This window comes from Petaurus breviceps, unplaced genomic scaffold (assembly GCF_028583685.1).
Source record: "Petaurus breviceps papuanus isolate PSGF00001 unplaced genomic scaffold, PetGlider_PUasm1.0 688, whole genome shotgun sequence".
Lineage (NCBI taxonomy): Eukaryota > Metazoa > Chordata > Mammalia > Diprotodontia > Petauridae > Petaurus > Petaurus breviceps.
The window spans coordinates 9,851,885-9,870,364 of NW_027186457.1; the positions used below are offsets into that span (position 1 = coordinate 9,851,885).

General features: G+C 39.8%; 1 protein-coding gene across 5 annotated transcripts in view; it reads right to left on the reverse strand.

Moving 5' to 3' along the window:
- Positions 1 to 18,480, reverse strand: part of SLC19A3 (solute carrier family 19 member 3) — a 58,925-nt gene that overhangs the window by 34,401 nt on the left and 6,044 nt on the right. For 2 of the 5 annotated variants that reach the window (XM_069104597.1, XM_069104595.1), the window contains exon 1: positions 1,009 to 1,267. The exons of 1 other annotated variant lie outside the window; for it this stretch is intronic. The gene's annotated coding sequence lies outside the window, so the exon portion shown is untranslated. Of the gene's footprint in view, positions 1 to 1,008; positions 1,268 to 1,509; positions 1,630 to 11,175; positions 11,535 to 18,480 lie in introns of those variants that run through there. 2 more of the 5 variants (XM_069104601.1, XM_069104602.1) reach the window with 2 other exon arrangements.

The window sequence follows — 18,480 nt, forward strand, 5'->3', positions numbered from 1 at the left end:
TTGTGTTGGATTTTAATGATTCTTTGAAAGTGAAACACTAGAGGGCAGCGTGATCCCAAGGATTAGTCCTGGGCAAACCCTGTTTCATCACAAAATTATAATACAGAGCTAGAAGGGCCCAAGCAAGCCCTTGGTTAGACCAGCGTACTTATTATTGCAGAAGGGGAAACTGAGGCTCATAGCAATTAGGTGACTTGTCCAAGGTCACACAGTGGCAGTATTTGAACTTGGGACCTCTGGTTCCAGGGTGAATATTCTTTTTCCTCCACCATATAATCATAAAATGTTAGGGTTGGGAGGGACTGCAGTCCCTTACATCCATCCAACTACTTCATTTTCCAGATGAAGAAACATGGCCAAAGTCCCACAGCTGGTTAGTGACAGCGAGGAGACTTCTCAGTGGAAGAATTTCTGTCTTGTCATTTGAAAGAAATTATAGTGGTATAGGTCCATGATTGACTAGAGACACACTCTGAATCATTTTTCAATTATTGGTGACAGATTGTGGTGAGTTTCTTCCTTGCCTGGACCCCACTATGAACTGGGACATGCATTTGTGAGATGATTATTTGAAATGAAGAATGTGATTAGTGGGCAAGTAAAGGAGAATTTCTTAAGTATATAATTTCAATAAGTGCTATGTGCCAAGCTCTGTGCTAAGTTCTAGGGATACAAATAAATGCAAAAAACTGCCCCTATTCTCGATGAGTTCACAGACTAACGAGGAAAGACAACAGGGAAACTATGTGCAAAGAAGAGATATACAGAATCAATTGGCGATATTTGACAGAGAGAAGATAGTAGAATGAAGAGGGATTCGGGAAGGCTCCTTGTAGAAGGTGCTATTTTATTTGGGACCTGAAGGAAGCCAGGGAAGCCACATGAGGAGGAAAAGATTACAGGCAAGGGGAGCAGCCAGCGAAGATGCATGGAGTAGGGAGAGAGAGTGTCAGATAGAAAACATCTCAGTGGGAAAAGACCTCAGCGGCCACATAGTTCAACCATTACCTGAAAAAGAAGCCCATCTATGACATAACCAATAAGTGGTCTTCCAGTCTTTGTTTGGTGATCTCCAATGAGGGAGAAACCGCTAAGGCAGCCCAGTCATCGAACTTGAATTCTTCCTCTTTTCAAAGTGACCCAGGAGCCTGAGCTCCTAAGTGTCATACTTTGACCAAGTGAACTAACTAACTCAAAGTTAAATATCTGCCAGTATATCTCACTTGCATGACTCCTTTGCTAGCTAATCAATGATTGGCCTAGAAATCTGTCATGAGACAAGTGTCAGACAGAGAAATGGCAATTATAAAGGCTATCAGGCCAGTGAGAAATGTAGATAACATTTCAAAGGCATGGAAGCCTGGAAAAGCATTTGAAGTATGTAACACAAGGTTAGCCGATGGTATTGGGAGAATTACAGAAAGCTCTTAATTCTCCCTGTTAATGGCACGGACAATCCCAAATGGCAATTAACAAAACCAAAAAATACATAAGACAATCTATACTTACATCTGAATATAAGTGTCTCTAATATTTCAAGGCTTCATTCAGGCAAAAGTACTGAAATAGCCAGCACTGGTCTAAGTTTTCATCTTCTTCGTCTCACCCACTTCCATTGCCCACTTCATTCTGGGAAGAGAAGGCATCACTTCTAAGACTATTGGAGGAACCATTCTAAATAAGACCTTGGCTTTTCTCAAGACATTTGATGGTCTTATGTCATTTACTGAGGCAGGGACACAATTAAGTGCTGCATTACACCTTCCCTAAAGCAGGAAGATAACTGGGTTAGCCACCATCTTTCCTTTCTGCCTGCCTGTCCCTATGAACCCTGTATGTCCCCTTCACACACAAACGCACTATTCAAGTTTGAATTTTTAAATGTAAACTTAAATCCACTTTAGTACCTCTTCCATTTAACCCTCCTACTTATGTTGGTATTACTAATATTTTTATCAGTCTACCCACCACCAATGATCCACAAACTGAGTTAAATTGTGAGGTTGCCTTTGGTACCTCCTAGATCCCTTCTTTTGGGGCTTATCGCCCCCTCCCTCTTATCCATCATCTTATCTCAGCTTCCTAGTACCCTTCCTAGGGAAATATTGTTTGTAAAGTGCTTAGCACCAAGCCTGATAGCTAGTATGTGTTTAATAAATGTTTGCTTCTTTCCTTTTCCTTCCTTCCTTCCCTCCCTCCAGCCTCTTTCCTATCAAGCAGGTAAATAATTAGTTAAAGTCATTTTCGTGAAGGTATTAATGACTCAGACACAAAGGAATGAATCATTAATAGTGGAATCCCAGGTATCCAGTGGAGGTGGCTTCCTACCACATAGTCCAACACCTACACCATGCCCTCCTTCTCCTGGGCAGATTGGCCTATCTGAAGACCTCACACCAGAGCCACTGGTGTCTTAAAATTTTCCCTTCCTTTCCAGTGAGAGTAAATGCCATCAGTGTTAATGTCAATGACATCCTTAGTTGGGCAGAGTGGGTGACTGTGACATAAGAATCATAAACCAATATTACTGCAGGCCTTAGCTATGCCAGCAATGCCAATAATTTTCCGAGAGGTGATTGTCTCTGACCTACAGGGGATTTTCAGAAAAATGCTGCCCTGTTCTTATGTCTGCTGATGCCTGGGTGCTTTATGCAGCACTCTTCCTGTTCAGCACAAGTTTGTGAAGTGGCCAGGCTATTTGAGGAGGTAACTGTTGATGCCACCTGTCCCTGTGGGCTCTGCAGAAAGGTGGGCATCTTTATTCCTGAGGCTTTTCTCAGTTTAATTTACAGTTGGGCTGGTAATCTGCTGAAATGTTTCTTCAGTCTGAAGCCTGCAGAAACCTATAGGCAAACTTTGAGTCATTTTAATTTCTAGTAGCCCCCATGCATACTGCCCAATGGAGAATCATTTCCACAGTTACCAGTGAAAGGTCTTTGATTACTTCTCCATGAGGTTGCTTGGGCACAGGCAGAATTAGGTAGCACCTTACACCACTGGGTGTAGAACTGTGGCTTGACCTACTGAAGAAGAAAAAATAAGAAGGGCTGACAGCCCCATTGGATGAAACAACATGGTCTTGGGCAGTGAAGGAGACTGATTGATGTCTTACTCTACTTCTCATGTGGGGCAGCGGACAAATAGTGCCTCCCAATCTCTTTTCCCCATTCTTTTTGTGACCTCTTCACTTGGCAGAACTGCCAGCCCAAAATGGAGGAGAAGACTGAGCCTTGGATACCTTGTACCAAGGACCTTCTAGAAACTAGGAGAAGATCGGAACCTTTAAGGCCAACGCACATTTAGATTGTCTTCTAGATATATCTCCATATGCACAGAGGAGGTGTCCCTTCTACAAGAAGTGATCATATGGAAGTCAGTCAGCAGCTGGATCAAGTTGGATCAAGATCAAAGGCATTGCAGTCTCACAGCACACTTTGCCCTTAGTTGTCATGTAGTTAGCTAGCTGTCCTGCCTATTTTCCATCTGTGGCTCTGCTCAGGATCTTCTCTGAACATTGGTCCTCCCCCAGGACAAATTGATCATGTGAAATCCCATCAACATGGCGAATCACTCAGTACTTCCTCAGAACCCCCAATTGCCTTTGCCCTCTGACTGGAGGGCTGGAGGTCAGAGCCATAAACTCCTCCCCAAAGCCTCCTTCTAGAGGGCTCAGAACTTTCCAAGCTAATTCTTCATTTTTCATCAGCAACTCTTCTTGGTTTGGTCCTTAGTACGCCCTGACACCATCTCCCCTGTTACTGTTTTATCTTGTCTTCCCCTATTGGACTGTAAGCTCTGTAGGGGCAGGGACCGTCTTTCTTTTTCTTATTTGTAGCCCCTGCACTTAGTACAATCTCTGTGACATAGCAGATGTTCAAGCAATGTTCATTGAATTGAATTGGTATGAAGGAGGCAGCTTGTACTGGCTTCAAGAAAACAAAGGGTTAAATTTTCTGTTGACCATTTATGCCTCAGAAATCATCAAATAGGACACATCGAGGTTTGATTTATTCATTCTTGATTCTCCAGACTTAAGAAAGCGTTGGATAAAATGTTAATAATACGGATTAAACTTTAAAATGTGTCTTAATACCTTTGTCCCCCCCAGAGTCTGCTGTTAAATATTTATCAGCACACTCCTCCATATACCTCTCAAAGAGATTTGTCATATAATATTACATATTATAGTTACTTGTGTTTGGGTCTAAACATTTGATCTTATTGTGAGGATCAAATGAGATAACACGTAAAGCTCTTTGCAAACCCCAAACGCTATGGAAATGCTAGCTTTTAAAATTGTTATTATTGTCTTCCCAGTAATTAGGAAACTCCACCAATCAGAGAATCTCTAAGTTGGAAGGAACCTCAGAGGCCATTTGTCTCATTCCTTCATTTTACAGAGAAGGAATTGTAGGACAAGGAAGGTTAATTTCCCTGCCTAAGCTCACACAGCAAGTAATTGTCATCTCTGGTAGTCAAACTTAGATTTGATGACTCGAAATCCAGTGCTCCAAGCTCAGGACTATTTGCACTAAACAACAGAACCCAGTCTCTTGTAAAGGAATGCTGCTATGGTGTCCCAACAATGGTCATCCAGACCATTTTGCTTGAAGAGTTCTCTCATAAGGGGGAGCCCACTCTCTTCCTATGCAGTTCATTCCATCTGGGGATAGCTCTCATCGTTAGGAAGTTTTTCCTTCTTTTAAGCCTAAATTGACTTCTTAGAGTCTTCTACTCATTGGTAGTAGTTGGGAACAATTGGCTGGGATCAAGCAAAAGAAATCTAAACCATAAGCCACAGGACAACCCTTCAAGTGTTTGGTGACCACTATTGTGTTTACCTTAAGTCTTTTTTATTTTTTCAAACTAAGTATCTCCAGTTCTTACACCACAGTCCTGGTGTGACAAGTTCCCTTCTCTCCAGTCACTTCGCTATCCTGGTAGCCCTTCTCTTAATGGTATCCGACATTTCCTCAAAATGTTGCAGCCAGGACTGAGCACAATACTCCAGTAATGATATGACTAGAGTAGAGTACAAGGGGACTATCACCTCTGGATTTTGGGTGCTGTGCCCGTCTTAATTCAACCTACAATTAATTTGCTGTTTTGGTCCCTGTGTTGTGCCACAGTCAAGTTAAAGTTTACAGATCTTCTAAAAGTTGTGTGACTTTTAGATCATTTAGCACATTGGGTGAATGTTCACCGTTTAGTGAACTCATACGAAGACGTAAACGCCGCACAGAATGGGAAGACATGAGTTAGTTGCAATCTGTAGCACTGGAGGCACTTTCCAAATAGATGATTTCTCAGATCCATTTAAGTATCTAAGCATGTAGCACCATTGACTTGTAGTCATGAGAATGCAGAATTTCAGAATTGGAAAAGACCTTAGCAGTCATCCTAAGCCAATCCATATGTAAACAAGAGTGTCCAGAATAAGACGCGATCATACAACCTTTTCTCAAAGGAGTCCAATGACAGAGAAAACTTTATTAACTCTTTTGGCTAGCTCTGATTTTTAGGAAGCTTTTCCTTATATGAATTCGTCTTTTTGTAACTTCCTTCTCATGTAGATAGGCACTCTGGGGGCAAATAGAACACATTTGATTCCCTTTCCACATGACAGCCTTTTGAGTGCTTGAATACAGCTTTTAGGTCGCTTGGAGAAAAAGACTTCTCAATTACAGGCAAAATACCTTGAGTTCTTTGAACTGATCCATATTTGGCATGAACTTCATTGTTCTAGGAAGGCCTTCTTTGCGTGTTCTCATCAATGTCCTTCTTGAAATGTGTCACTCAAAGCTAAATATGGTAAAGCCAGATTAAAAAAAAATCATTTTGTTTTGTTTTCTGGCCAGACCTGAGTACAGTGAGTCTCTTGCCTCCTTATTCTTGGTAATTATGTTTCTCTCAATGCAGTGCAAGATCTCATTAATTCTTTTTGACTGCTGTATCACATTATTAACTCAAATGGAACTTTCAATCTAATGACTCCCCTAGACATTTTAAAGACAAATTGCTGTCTAAGCACTCTCCCCATGCTTGTGAAGTTAATTTTTTAAATCCAAGTATAAGCATTAAGCTCATTAAATACCATCTTTGATTTAGCCCAATGTTCTTATCTAAGATTCTTTTGGATCTGGTGTTACTCAGTGTCTTTGTGATCTCTCCCACTTTTGTGCCATCTGTAAATTTGATGAGGATACCATCTATGCCTTTATCCAAGTGATTAAAAATAATGATAAACAGAACAGGTTTGTGGGGGGGGCACTTTACTGGACATCTCCAATTTAGAGCTGGGTGGTACCTCAGAGACCATTCAATCCAACTCCTGAATTTTATAGAGGAGGGTAACCAAGGCTTAGAGAGGTTGAGTGACTTTCCCAAAGGTCAGATAGCATCAGAAGTGGGATTTGATCCCAGTCCTCTGATTTTAGAGCCAATTCTCTTTCTATTCTACCAAATCACTTCTTCATGACAGAGAACTCCTAGCCATTTCTCTTTGGATCTGGCTATTAAGCCATAATCCACCAAATTTTACTATCATCTAATCCATAATACTCCATATATATGTGTGTATATATGTGTGTGTGTGTATATACATACATACATACATATATATATATCTTTTACTAAAAACCACCAGATATTTTTCACATGAACAGTTACCTAGAAATGTCTCCCCTATCTTGTACTTGTTAATTTGATTTTTTGAGCAAGCACTGCATTTTTCATTTGTTTCTGCTAAATCTCAATTAATTAGATTTGTCTGATTATTTTACCCTGGGGAGACATTTTTTTTCAATCCTGATTGTCATCCAACAGGTCAGTTACCCCTCCCAGTTTTGTGTTATCTTCAAATTTGATAAGCATACTATCTAGGTCTTCATCAGAACCATTGATGAAAATATTAAACAAAGCAGAGAACACTGAAGTAGTCCATTCGAACTACCTCCCTCACCCTAAGTTGACATTGGGTCTTTTATAACTACCCCTTGGATCTGGTTATCTAACCCATTACAAGCTCGACATTTCTATATAATCCATAAAAACAACAGAAGAAACTTTGCCAAATGACTTTAGGGACCATGTCTAATTGAAACTTTGTAATGTCCTGTAGAGTATTCTGTCTGCCACAGCGACTTAATAGATGGTTGTTGAATTGGTTTCTTGAAATCTGGATGGATGGGGCTGAAGAGGTAGGTCCAAGCTGCCAGGTTTAAAAGATATCAGAAGCTCTTGGGGTTGGGGAACCTGTGGCCTCGAGGCTACACATGGCCCTCTAGGTCCTCAAATGCAGCCCTTTGAATCCAAACTTCACAGAACAAATCCCCTTCATAAAGGATTTGCTCTGTAAAACTGGGACTCAGTCAAAAGGTCTCACTCAAGGATCTAGAAGGCCACAAGTGACCTCGAGGCTCTGCAGGTTCCCCACCCCTGTCTAGGTTCTTGTTATCCCTGTTATTGCTATCACAAATTCTAGAGAATTTTGCATTGTCAACTATTTGACTTTTGACCTTTCAGAATGCTGACTTCTCAGGCCCTCCTCTGAGGGGACTTTCTGATCCCAGTGTTGTCCATTTTTAGCCTTTCCAGTTCTTGGTTTCTTGTGATTGATCCAGACTCATCAACCGGAAGTCACCTCATCTCTTTGTTCTTGACTCCTAGTAACTGTTGCCCTAAGGCAGGGTAGCCCTTAGTTGCCCTGCACTTACCTGGTCCTGAATGGACCACCTTTGGAAATATGTGCTGAAACTAGTTTGGTTTGTTCATCCCAATGGCAGCAATGAAAATGTCAGGCTAATTCTTTCAAGCAACTTCACGAGACATACCTTCCCCACAATGCGTTCTCCCCCTCCCCTAACTCCTAAAGCACATAGGTAGTGAAATAAAAACTATAGTCCTTTAATGAAGTCCATTTTAACTTCAATGGGGCAGCTAGGTGCAGCGGATAGAGTACCAGACCTAGAGTCAGGAAGACTTGAATTCAAATTCGGCTACAGATGCTTACTAGTTGTATGACCCTGGGCAAGTCCCTTAACCCTGCTTGCCTCAGTTTTCTCATCTATAAAATGGACTGGAGAAGGAAATGGCAGATCTCTCTGGTATCTTTGCCCAAAACACCCCAAATGTGCTCACGAGGAGTTGTACACAACTGAACAACAGCAATAACAAAATTTAACTTCATCCTCTGTGGATTTATAGCCATCTAGTTAGCCTGACAGTCAGTCCCCTTTGTGACTTACTTGTCTGTGTTGGTGGTATTATGAGGTAACCATCTGGTTCTCTCAATCTGTAATAATCTACTGATATATATATATATATATATACACACATATATGTAATATGTGTGAATAAACAGTATGTGCACTCACTCATATGTACACGTAAGTATGTATATCTCTGTAAATAAATATGTAGTACATATATGCATATGCACATATAAGTGTGGGCATGCACACACACACTGGTCTGAAAGTCTTAGTAAAGTTTTAAAGTTTGATAATTAGCTCTCCATTCATTCTGCCAGGTTGTCTTTATACTAGGATGATTGATGATAATCACTGACATTTAATGAACATCTAGGTGACAGAGTAGATAATGCCTAGTCAGGAGGACCTGGGTTCAAATCCTGCCTCAGACACTTACTTAGTTGTGTGATCCTGGGAAAATCATGTAACCTCTTCAGCCTTAGTTTCTTCATCTGTAAAATGGGTTTAATACTAGCACCTACCTCCCAGGGTTGTTATGAGGATCAAATGAGTTAACATGTATAAAGTTCTTTGCAAACCTTAAAGAAGCATTATATAAATCATAATCATTTTATGCATATAGATTATCTTACTTGGGACTGACAACTGCTTGTGAAGTAAATTCTCCAAATATCACTTTCTGAGAAACCTGAGATTCTGACAGGTCATAAGTGACTTGCCAGTGATCACATAACAAGTATCTGATACCATAATTCCTGATTTCAAATCCAACCCTCTACTGACCTCACCAGTCTATATAATGTGCTGATTTCACATCCCTGGATATATATCACACACATCTAAAATGCAATATTTTGTTATTCAGTCATTTTTTAGTCATGTCTAACTCTCTGTGACCCCATTTGGGCTTTTCTTGGTAAAATACTAGAGTGGTTTGCCATTTCCTTCTCCAGCTCATTCTACTGATGAGGAAACTTAGGCAAATAGGGTTAGGTGACTTGTCTAGGGTCACACAACTAGTAAGTATCTGAGGTCAGATTTGAACTCAGGAAGATGAGTCTCCCTGTTTCCAGATCCAGTGGTCTATCCATGGCACCACCTAGCTGTCCCATAATACAATATATTGCATATATATTATAATAGAAAAATTTCTCATCCTTTGTTATCTATATCTCTCTTCCCAGCTTCCAAGTTGTTCTCTGCAAATGTTTCTTTCCTCTTGCTACCCTCCCTAACAAATGCTGAATAACTCAGTTTATATATGCTTTGTTCTGCCAAGGATTCTTTTTTAAACATGAGGTTCATTCTTCTGATATGGAGCCTGTAGAATGAACAACTTGGGCACTTTTCAAAGATGCCTCGAGGGCTCTGTACTGTTAAGTACCCAGAGCTTTGTAATTCTAAGGTGATACTGCTCTCTCTCTCTTGCTTACTGGAATTTACATTGTATGCTCAGATGCTTCCATTAAAAGTTCCTGAAGAACAGAGGATTAGACTTCCTTAGTGATGATGTACATTGCATGCATCACTCACTTTGGAGTCCCTGGCACCACCAGCACCGTCATATCCCTAGTAGGTGCGGAATAAATATTTGTTTCACATTTTTAATTCAGAGCATTCAACTTTTGTGTATGTGTCTATCATGAACACTGCAGGCTATAGGCTTAGCACCAAAAGCCTATCCTGTAGCTTACTGATTTTATTCTGCTGTTCTTGTCTATCCTCTTACAGGACTAAAGAGCTGGAAGAAATCTTAGAGATTATCTAGTCAGTCAACCCCCTTTACTTTACAAATGGGGAAACAGACCCAGAAAAGAGGTGAACTGATGGATTTCTTCCTACTGTTGAAAGTTCCTTCTCTCATCTTTCCCATCAGCTTCATTGCCTTCATTTGAATAAAGCTTTGGGGGTAGAAGGGTTAAAAAAGATACAATCACTACTTTTCATTTAGATTTTCTTTGCTGGAGAGATAAGCTACAGCAGAGTTGTAGGAAGCCTTCTGTCAGCCTAGCACTTAGTTCTATATGGGGAAGGGCTTCCAGGAAAGACACATGGTGGGACACTAAACTAAGATTCTCATTGACCAAAAGAGACTTAGGGATGTCAATTATAACTAGGATGTGGTGGTTTAGGCTCTGACCAAAGACAGTGAAATATAAAGTGAACAAAAACTTAATGTATGTATTTGCTAGCAACAAGTATTTTTTCATGACTAGTTTTTAAGAATAATTAAGAAGCTACCACATATATTCACCAGTGAACCCTTATTGTAATTAATTTTCATCCCCTCCACTAAATTTGTGTTAGTTTTATTTCCATATTGCAAATAACAAAGTTGATTAGAGGGTTCATTTCCTGCTGCTTGCCCCAGGAATGAAAATTGCTAGTTACAACTCTGGGTGCACATTGCCTAGTCGAGGATAAATTCCATCCCAGACTTAAGACTGTGGAAGTTTCATGCTGAATGGAGTCAATGGGAGCAGAATGAAGTCAATGCAGATGGTGCTTGTCAGCTAAAGTTTCATCATTGCTCACCCTGTAGACTTTGAGGAAACGTTTGCAGGGTGAAAGCCATCAAAGACAAAAAAAACCCACTAGCCGGTATGCAAATTCAGAGCCTGGCCTCTGACTGGCCCAAAGGTGACACCATTATGTTAGACATGGGTCTCACCATTCCATCTACAAACTAAACCCAACACTTGCTGCCTCACTTGTCTGAACAAATCAGTGTCTGGGGCATAAATGTCATTTCATTGAAGAAAAAAAACAACAATATACAAGTATCACTGATAAGAATATGGTCCCAGGTGTTAAAGGGGCCCCCAAGTTTGAAAAGTTTTCAGATTGTCTTCTCTTTGGAACTGTGTGGTCATGGAAGGAAACTGCACACAAGGAAAACCCTGCCCAGTTTGAAGTGCCTGATTCAAATGCAACTGATAGGTCTTGGAAACAAAACTCATACCTTTTCTTTGGGGAAATTACTTTTCTTCTCATGAAAAAAACAATTCCTGTAGTTCCCCCAGGACTTCTTCTGTCCTCCAGGATGCCCCAGAGTTAGTTTGCTGGTGTTTCCTCAGTCTGGCCACGGGCTTTGCTTCTCAGTCCCCTTCACCTCACTGTAATCTTGTCCTGATCTCTTCCCTGGTGATGGATTTCTCGAGACTGTAGTTAGGCACTGATTGCTTTGTAGTGGTCCCAGGCTGTCTTTTTGTCTGAAATGAAAAATGTCTGCATTTCTACTATAGTTAACTGCAGGGACCGAGGCCTTTAACCTTCTTCCACCTTCTCTTTGTGTTGCTTGGTAGGATTCCCCCTTGTCAACGTCTTACTCTTGGTACTGGAGTTTAAACTTTGTCCTCCTCTTCCATTCCAATTATTAACACGTATGTTTTTTCCTGTTGCTTGGCTTTCAACTTTTTTTCCCCCTGAAATGCCGCCCAGAACCCTTTCCAGCTGGCTCCTGGCCAACGTTCTTCATTCTCTTTAAGAGTGAACCAGGAGGGGGCAGCCAGGTAGCACAGTGAGTAAGAGCACTGGCTCCAGTGTTGACAAGACCTGGAGATCGAATCCTGGGCTCAGACACTTAGCACCCACCCAGAAACACCTGGCCGTGTAAGTTACTTAACCCCGATTGCTTAGGGGTGGCCAGGTAAGTAAGTAAGTAAGAGCACTGGCTCCAGTGTCGGGATGACCTGGATCAAATCCGGGTTCAGATACTCAGCACCACACCCAGAAGTAACTGGCCGTGTAACCTTGAGCAAGTTACTTAACCCCGATTGCTTAAAATAAAAAAAAAAAAAGAGTGAACCAGGAGGAATGGCCTGAGCCCCAAGTAATGGAAACGTGAACTTGAATTTACACACACACACACACACACACACACACACACACACACGAAATATTTGGAATATATATAAAGTTGTTTTCTCCTCCTCTAATCACCTCTTAGGTGAACACTTATTTGTTTTTATAATCTCCTTCTAAAAAAGTTAATGAGCATTTACTGACCACTTACTATAGGCTAGACACCGTGCTAATAGTGGGCTATGAAGACAGGTAAAAACAGTCTTTACCCTCGTTCCAGTGGACAAAATAACAATAAATAACTACTTACATAAAAGATTTGCATGGAATTGATCGAAGGCAATCTGAGAGCAAAGGACACCAGATAGCAAAGGGGGAAATAATTTGGCAGGAAGCCAAATGAATATTCTTTTGCCCTTGATCATGGATCCATAATAAGTGCAACGTGACTGGAATTTTTCTCTAGAGCACTGATTTTCTCTCCATAGTGGTTCCTTATTGGTCCCATGCCATGCAATTCTATTTTTGGAGGGTCTCATCCCACCACTGGGTCCATCTTCCCCCCAGTACTTTGTCCTTTGCTTACTGTCTCCTCCCTTCTCTCCTTGACTTCTTCCAGTGGTCTGGGGCTTGGGTCAGATTCCTTGAAGGACACTTGGTCCATCTCCTAGAGTCACTTATATAAATGGAGGAGATTGCCTTCTGTGCCTCTCCAAATGAATTTTCCTCAGGCACCAAAAGACCTAGTTACATCTCTGTCTCTAACAAATGACAAAAGTAAGAAATGAAACCAGCTTCCTGATTCTCTATGTCCAGAGAACATTCCATTGAACTATATTGCCATACTTTAGTTTTGAATAACAAGGTAGTCACATATGAATAGAAGAGGAATTGTGCCTAAAATGCCAAATTTTTGGCATTTTTTTCATGCACATGGATAAGGTATATCTATTCTTCATGTTCAGAACTTGATGCCTGGTAAGTTTTGGGTTATCTCTCTACACTATTCATAACATCTGGACTGAAGAGATGGGCTTAGCAAAACAAAACAAAAACAAAACTTAGCTTTATCCATGAAGAAAAACTACATTTCTGAAAATGCCAATCATCCTGCTTCCAGAAATGTCAAAAACATCTTTGCTTCTTCCTGAATATGAGAAACTATTGAAAGAGATAGGATATTAACATTTAGTAGGCCAGTATGAGGCCACATCAATCCATTGGGTTCCTGACAACTTGTTCAAAGGCAGAATTTCTCAAAGTTAGTGACTTAAGAATAAAGAGGGTCAGTGGGACAGACACTGAAATGGAAGTCAGAGGAGCTGGGTTTAAATTCTTTGCCCTTTTATTCAGTAGGTATGTGACTTTGCACATAGGAGGACTTTATTCCTCTGGACCTCACCTTTCTTATCAGTAAAATGAATGGGTTGTACTATGTGGCCTCTGAATTTCCTTCCAGATCTATATATATATATATGATCTTATGAGCCTAAGGGGATTTTTCCTTTACTTCCCTAGCCATAAAAGGACTAAGGGCATTCTGTTTTTCTCCTTGTCAGACTAAAGTATGATAGGGTTGTGAGGAATCCCAGCTTCTGATGCCATATCTTGGAGCTTGGGGTGGCCCTTTAAGGCTAAAGAGTAATCTGCTCTTCCTATGTACTTTACAACCTTTGAACTTTGCTTTGGATGGAGTTTTCCATAGTTTCATAGCAGCTGGAGGATGACAGAGTGGGATCCTGGAGGAGCAAACATTTCCAGTACCCCTTTCATGATTTAGAGGTTACAACTAACTCAGTATCATGCTTTAACTTAAGTGAAGGGCTCCGTTTTAGAGAAGTATCCAGGGCCTTTACCCCTAGGGAACCTCTTTAGCATAGTGCCTTAGCACAGAGTAAATGACTAATAAATACTTTTTCATTCATTCATGTTCATCAAACAGAATTCCTAGAATTACAGTGATGATGACAATATAACTATATTTTCAAACTATAGTTCCCCAAAAACCCACCTGACATTGCCTTTTGTTGTTTTTTGGGGTGTGAAGTAAGACATTTGCTGGAAGAGTGAATGTTTATTTTAAAGATGTAAAATGCATAAACTTCTTGTGCAGATCTTTCTAGCCTTCATGTTCTAAAGAACTGGAACTTTAAATCCAGAGAAAAAGAAAGGAAGGAAGGGAGGGAAGAAGGAAGGAAGGGAGGGAGAGAGGGAGGAAGGAAGAAAAGAGAAAAAAAACAGGGAAAAAAGAAAAAAAGGAGGGAAAAAAGAAAAGAAAAAGAGAAAAACACTTATAAAAGGCATCCATTATCCACTACAAATCTTCTGAAATTCTACTCCCATCCCTTGTCATGGTATGGAATTATTACCGATTTCTAAAAGATTGTGCCAACAGAACACAAGCTCTGACAGGTTCTACCAAGCTAGAAAGTCTTTGAGAAGAGGCCTAGCACAGCCTAACTAAGGCATTTTTTTGTTAAGTTAAAAAGAAATTCATTTAAAAAACACTTATTTTTTTTCTTTTTCCCATTGTATTGTTCATACATTAAAAATGAGAAGAAAATCAGATCTATATAGACTATGTAACCATGGGTAAGAGATACATTCCTTTTTAAAGTTTAATTTAATTTTTAAAAATTAAAAAAAAATCTCTTCCCTCATTTTCTCTTTCTTTTACCTCTTTTTCCTATCTGGAAAGGGAGAGGGGAGGAAAGACCCTTGTGACAAATAAACATAGTCAAGCCAAACAAATTTCTTCATTGTTATTGTCCAAACTTTTTACACTCTCACACACACACATATCTGCATCCTGAATCCATCACTTCTCTGTCATGTGTCATCATTGAAATTCTGGAATCATGGTTAGTCATGGTGTAAATCCAAACTCTGAAGACTTTAAGTATCATCAGTCTTTACAGTGTTTTATAAATTGTCCTCTTGCTTCTTCTCACTTCATTCTGCATCAGTTCTTAAAAGTCTTCTGAAGTTTCTCTGAAACTGTCCCTTCCATAATTTCTTGAAGCACATCAATATTCTTTTATATTCACATACTATAATTTGTTCAATTATTCTCTAATTGATAGACACTATCTTAGTTTTCAATTCTTTTCCTCTATAAATAGGGCTACTATAAATATTCTTTTTGCATATGGGTCCGATTTTCTCTCTTTGACTAATAGAGTTATTGCTGGGTCAAAGGGTATGCAAGTTTCATAACTTTTTGGTCACAGTTCCAAATTGCTTTCCAGAATCACTAGAATAATACACAGTTCTATCAACAGAGCATTAATGTGCCAGTTTCCCTCCAGCTCCTGAAGCATTTATCCTTCTTTTTTTTTTGGTCAACTATACCAATCTGATAGGTATGAGGTGGAACCTTAGATTTTCTTTCATTTATATTTTTCTAATTGTTAGTGATTTGGAGTTTTCCACGTGGCCCTTGATAGCTCAGATTTCTTCCTCTGAAAACTGCCTATTCATATCCTTTGGTCATTTATCATTTGGAGAGAGATGAACTAGCTAAATTCGGTGAAGCTAATCACCCTGCTGATGGCAAGACAATAGATCTGGGGGTCCATAGCAACTCTTGAAGATCATTCACTAGATTCTACAGGAGCTGCACTCTGTATTGGTAAAGGAAATATACAAACTGGGAGGAAAAAAAGGATGAGTCATAAGGTTAAAGTTGGCTACAAATATCTCTTCGTATGGGATCAGGGGCTGGCACTCTCTACTGTATTTTCTTGAGAGCTAATTAATCACAGCTTTCTGAATTTGACCTAATTCATCGAAGTGCTTGGCTGTCTTCTAAGATTTCTCGTGGAACTTTGTATGGGCCTCCCCTTTGCCGTTTCTGGCTAATTTGCAGGGGAGTTATTTGCATGCAAGCCTGTCTGCCTTACTAGATTGTCTAATGAGTTTCCTGAAAGTTGAGACTCTATTCTAAAGTCTGGTTTCATCTTTGCCAGCCTAGCCCAGCACAATGTCTTGCATGGTTAAAATTATTGTTTAACAAATACTGGCTTTGAATTTAGACGCATTTCATCAGGAAGAAGCATTTTTGTCAACAAAGGGAAAGAAGGAAAAAAAATACCAGTTTGATTCTGGAAAACTGGGAATTGACATCTTACTGAATTTAGAATGCTCCAGAGGTAAGAACTTAAAAAAAGATGTTTTCATACAATTTTAATAAAATAGAGGAGATAATGAAATTGATGGAGACAATTTGATTATATAATAATAATTCCTGGCTGCACTGGGGAGACTGGTGACAATCAATCAATTAGCAAGCATTTGTTAAGCACATAGTCTAAAGGTCTAGGTACTGTGTTAGGTGTCGGGACAAGAAGACAAAGAAACAATCCCAAGAAATCCCAAGCATAGTCTAAAGGTCAAGGTACTGTGTTAGGTGTCAGGACAAGAAGACAAAGAAACAATCCCAAGAAATCTCAAGAAACCTACATTCTATTGGGAGAAACAACATGAAGATTTATAAGTATACATAAAAATAATTCAAGGAAATTTTTTTTCAAGATGAGAGCATCAAGAAAGGGCTCTTGAAACACATGGTGTTTGAACTGAGTTCTGAAGGAAACCAGGGACTCAGAGAGGCAAAGATGAGGAGGGAGTGGATTTTAGGAATGAGAGACACTGAGGACAAGAGCAAAGGTGAGATGAAACAAGAAAGAAGATGTTAGCTGTTTTTTCTTCATTAAGGTTTGTCCAGGTCTGTAGACAACCAGGTGTAGCAATGAAGGGTCTAAAGAATTTTAGTCGAGGAAGTCCATTTCATTTTACATGTTTCAGGGATCAAGGGAAATTTCCCCCAAGCCTTCCAAGAAGTAGATCAATGGCCAAAGCATAGTAAATTTCTAGGAAACTATTAGCTCTTTATTTTCCATGACGACACTGGGTGATAGGAGGATATTTCTCCATTGTGGGAATACCTAAGCCCTTGCTGAAAGTACCCCCTTATCACCATTTTTACGTGCCCTATAAAAGTATTAAGTACTTCCATGACTCCATTGTACAAAATGACTATACAGGGCCTGAGTAGTAATTTGATAGGAATCTTATCAGTAGAGCTCTGGTATTTCAACCTGTAAGTCCTTGGGCAAATCATAGGCCCTCTCAGGACCTTAGTTTCTTAATCTGTAAAATTAGAGGGTTGGATAAAAATGATCTCTATGGTTCCTTAAAGCTCTCACATTTAATTATCTAAATTAGAATATGTGGTGCAACAAATCATAGTCTGCCTAAAGCTACTTCTAGTCTTCTCCATCCCTTCTTCCTGTAGGTTAAAAACCAGAACTGTCTAAACAAAATTGGTCTCTCAATTTTAGCTCTATCTAATGACAATGGAGTGGATTTGTCTCTGTCTCTGTGTCTCTTTTTCTATTTCTGGGTCTCTGTCTCTGTGTCTCTCTGGCTCTAATTTCTTTTTAGCATATCATGCATTTTTGACTGCCATGAGCAGGAGAAGTGTCTAGATTAAGTAGGTTACCCCTCCTTTCTTTTGTTTTGCCTAGGTTATTTCTTTCTGGTACTGGTTTCAACTTCCTGATTTCAGGTGCACCTTTTGCTCTTCCTCATTCAACCTGCACCAGCTTGAAAGAGCTTTCTCTTTTGGCCTTTGAATGAGACCCTCCTCTTTCTTGGGCCAAACTGTTAAGCAAACAGGGTTTGTCAGATACTAATATTTCTGGAAATTCAAATGAATGATAAAAAAAAAGTACTTCCCCAGGAAGAATAAATGAATTCTATCCAAAGATTTCACATGGTAGAGGTGGCTTCATGGTCAGGTGGCCCAATCAGTATTCCTAGCCCCTCTAATGTGTCTACTCAAAAATCAGAATTTTGGAGTTGGAAGGGATCTCAGAAACCAAAGGGCATCTGAAGAGGAATTCCATCTAAAATAACTCCAAGAAGTGGTTTTCCTACCGTCACTTAAAAACCTCTAATGAAGGAAAACTCCCTATGCCCTGAGGCCAATCTGGTCCTATTAATATCTTCACTCTTGACCCTCTGGACTTTATACCGCCTCTTCCCTAGAAGGCTTCTTGATTTGGAGATGTTGCCTTCCTTGGGCCCTCTCCTTTGACTGGTGAATCCCTGCCTTGGGCTGCCATCATTTCATGAAATTGTCAAAATATGCTCACTTTACACCTTACTCTCCAGACTTTTCCATCTTCTCCTTGAACTTTTACCTTCCCTTTTCCAGACCTTTTTATGGGTTGTCTTCCTCTATTAGAATGTAAGGTCCTCGAGGATTGAGATGTCTTTTTTTTTTTTTTTTGCTTTCTAGCACTTAGCACATAATAGTCAGAAAGCAATTATTAATCATCTACTACTTGGGTATGTCCCTGCCCTCTTCATTACACAAAAAACTCCTCCATCTCTCTTTGTATCCTTAACACTGTATCAGCAATGCCATATTCACAATGCCTATAGAGATTACAAATAT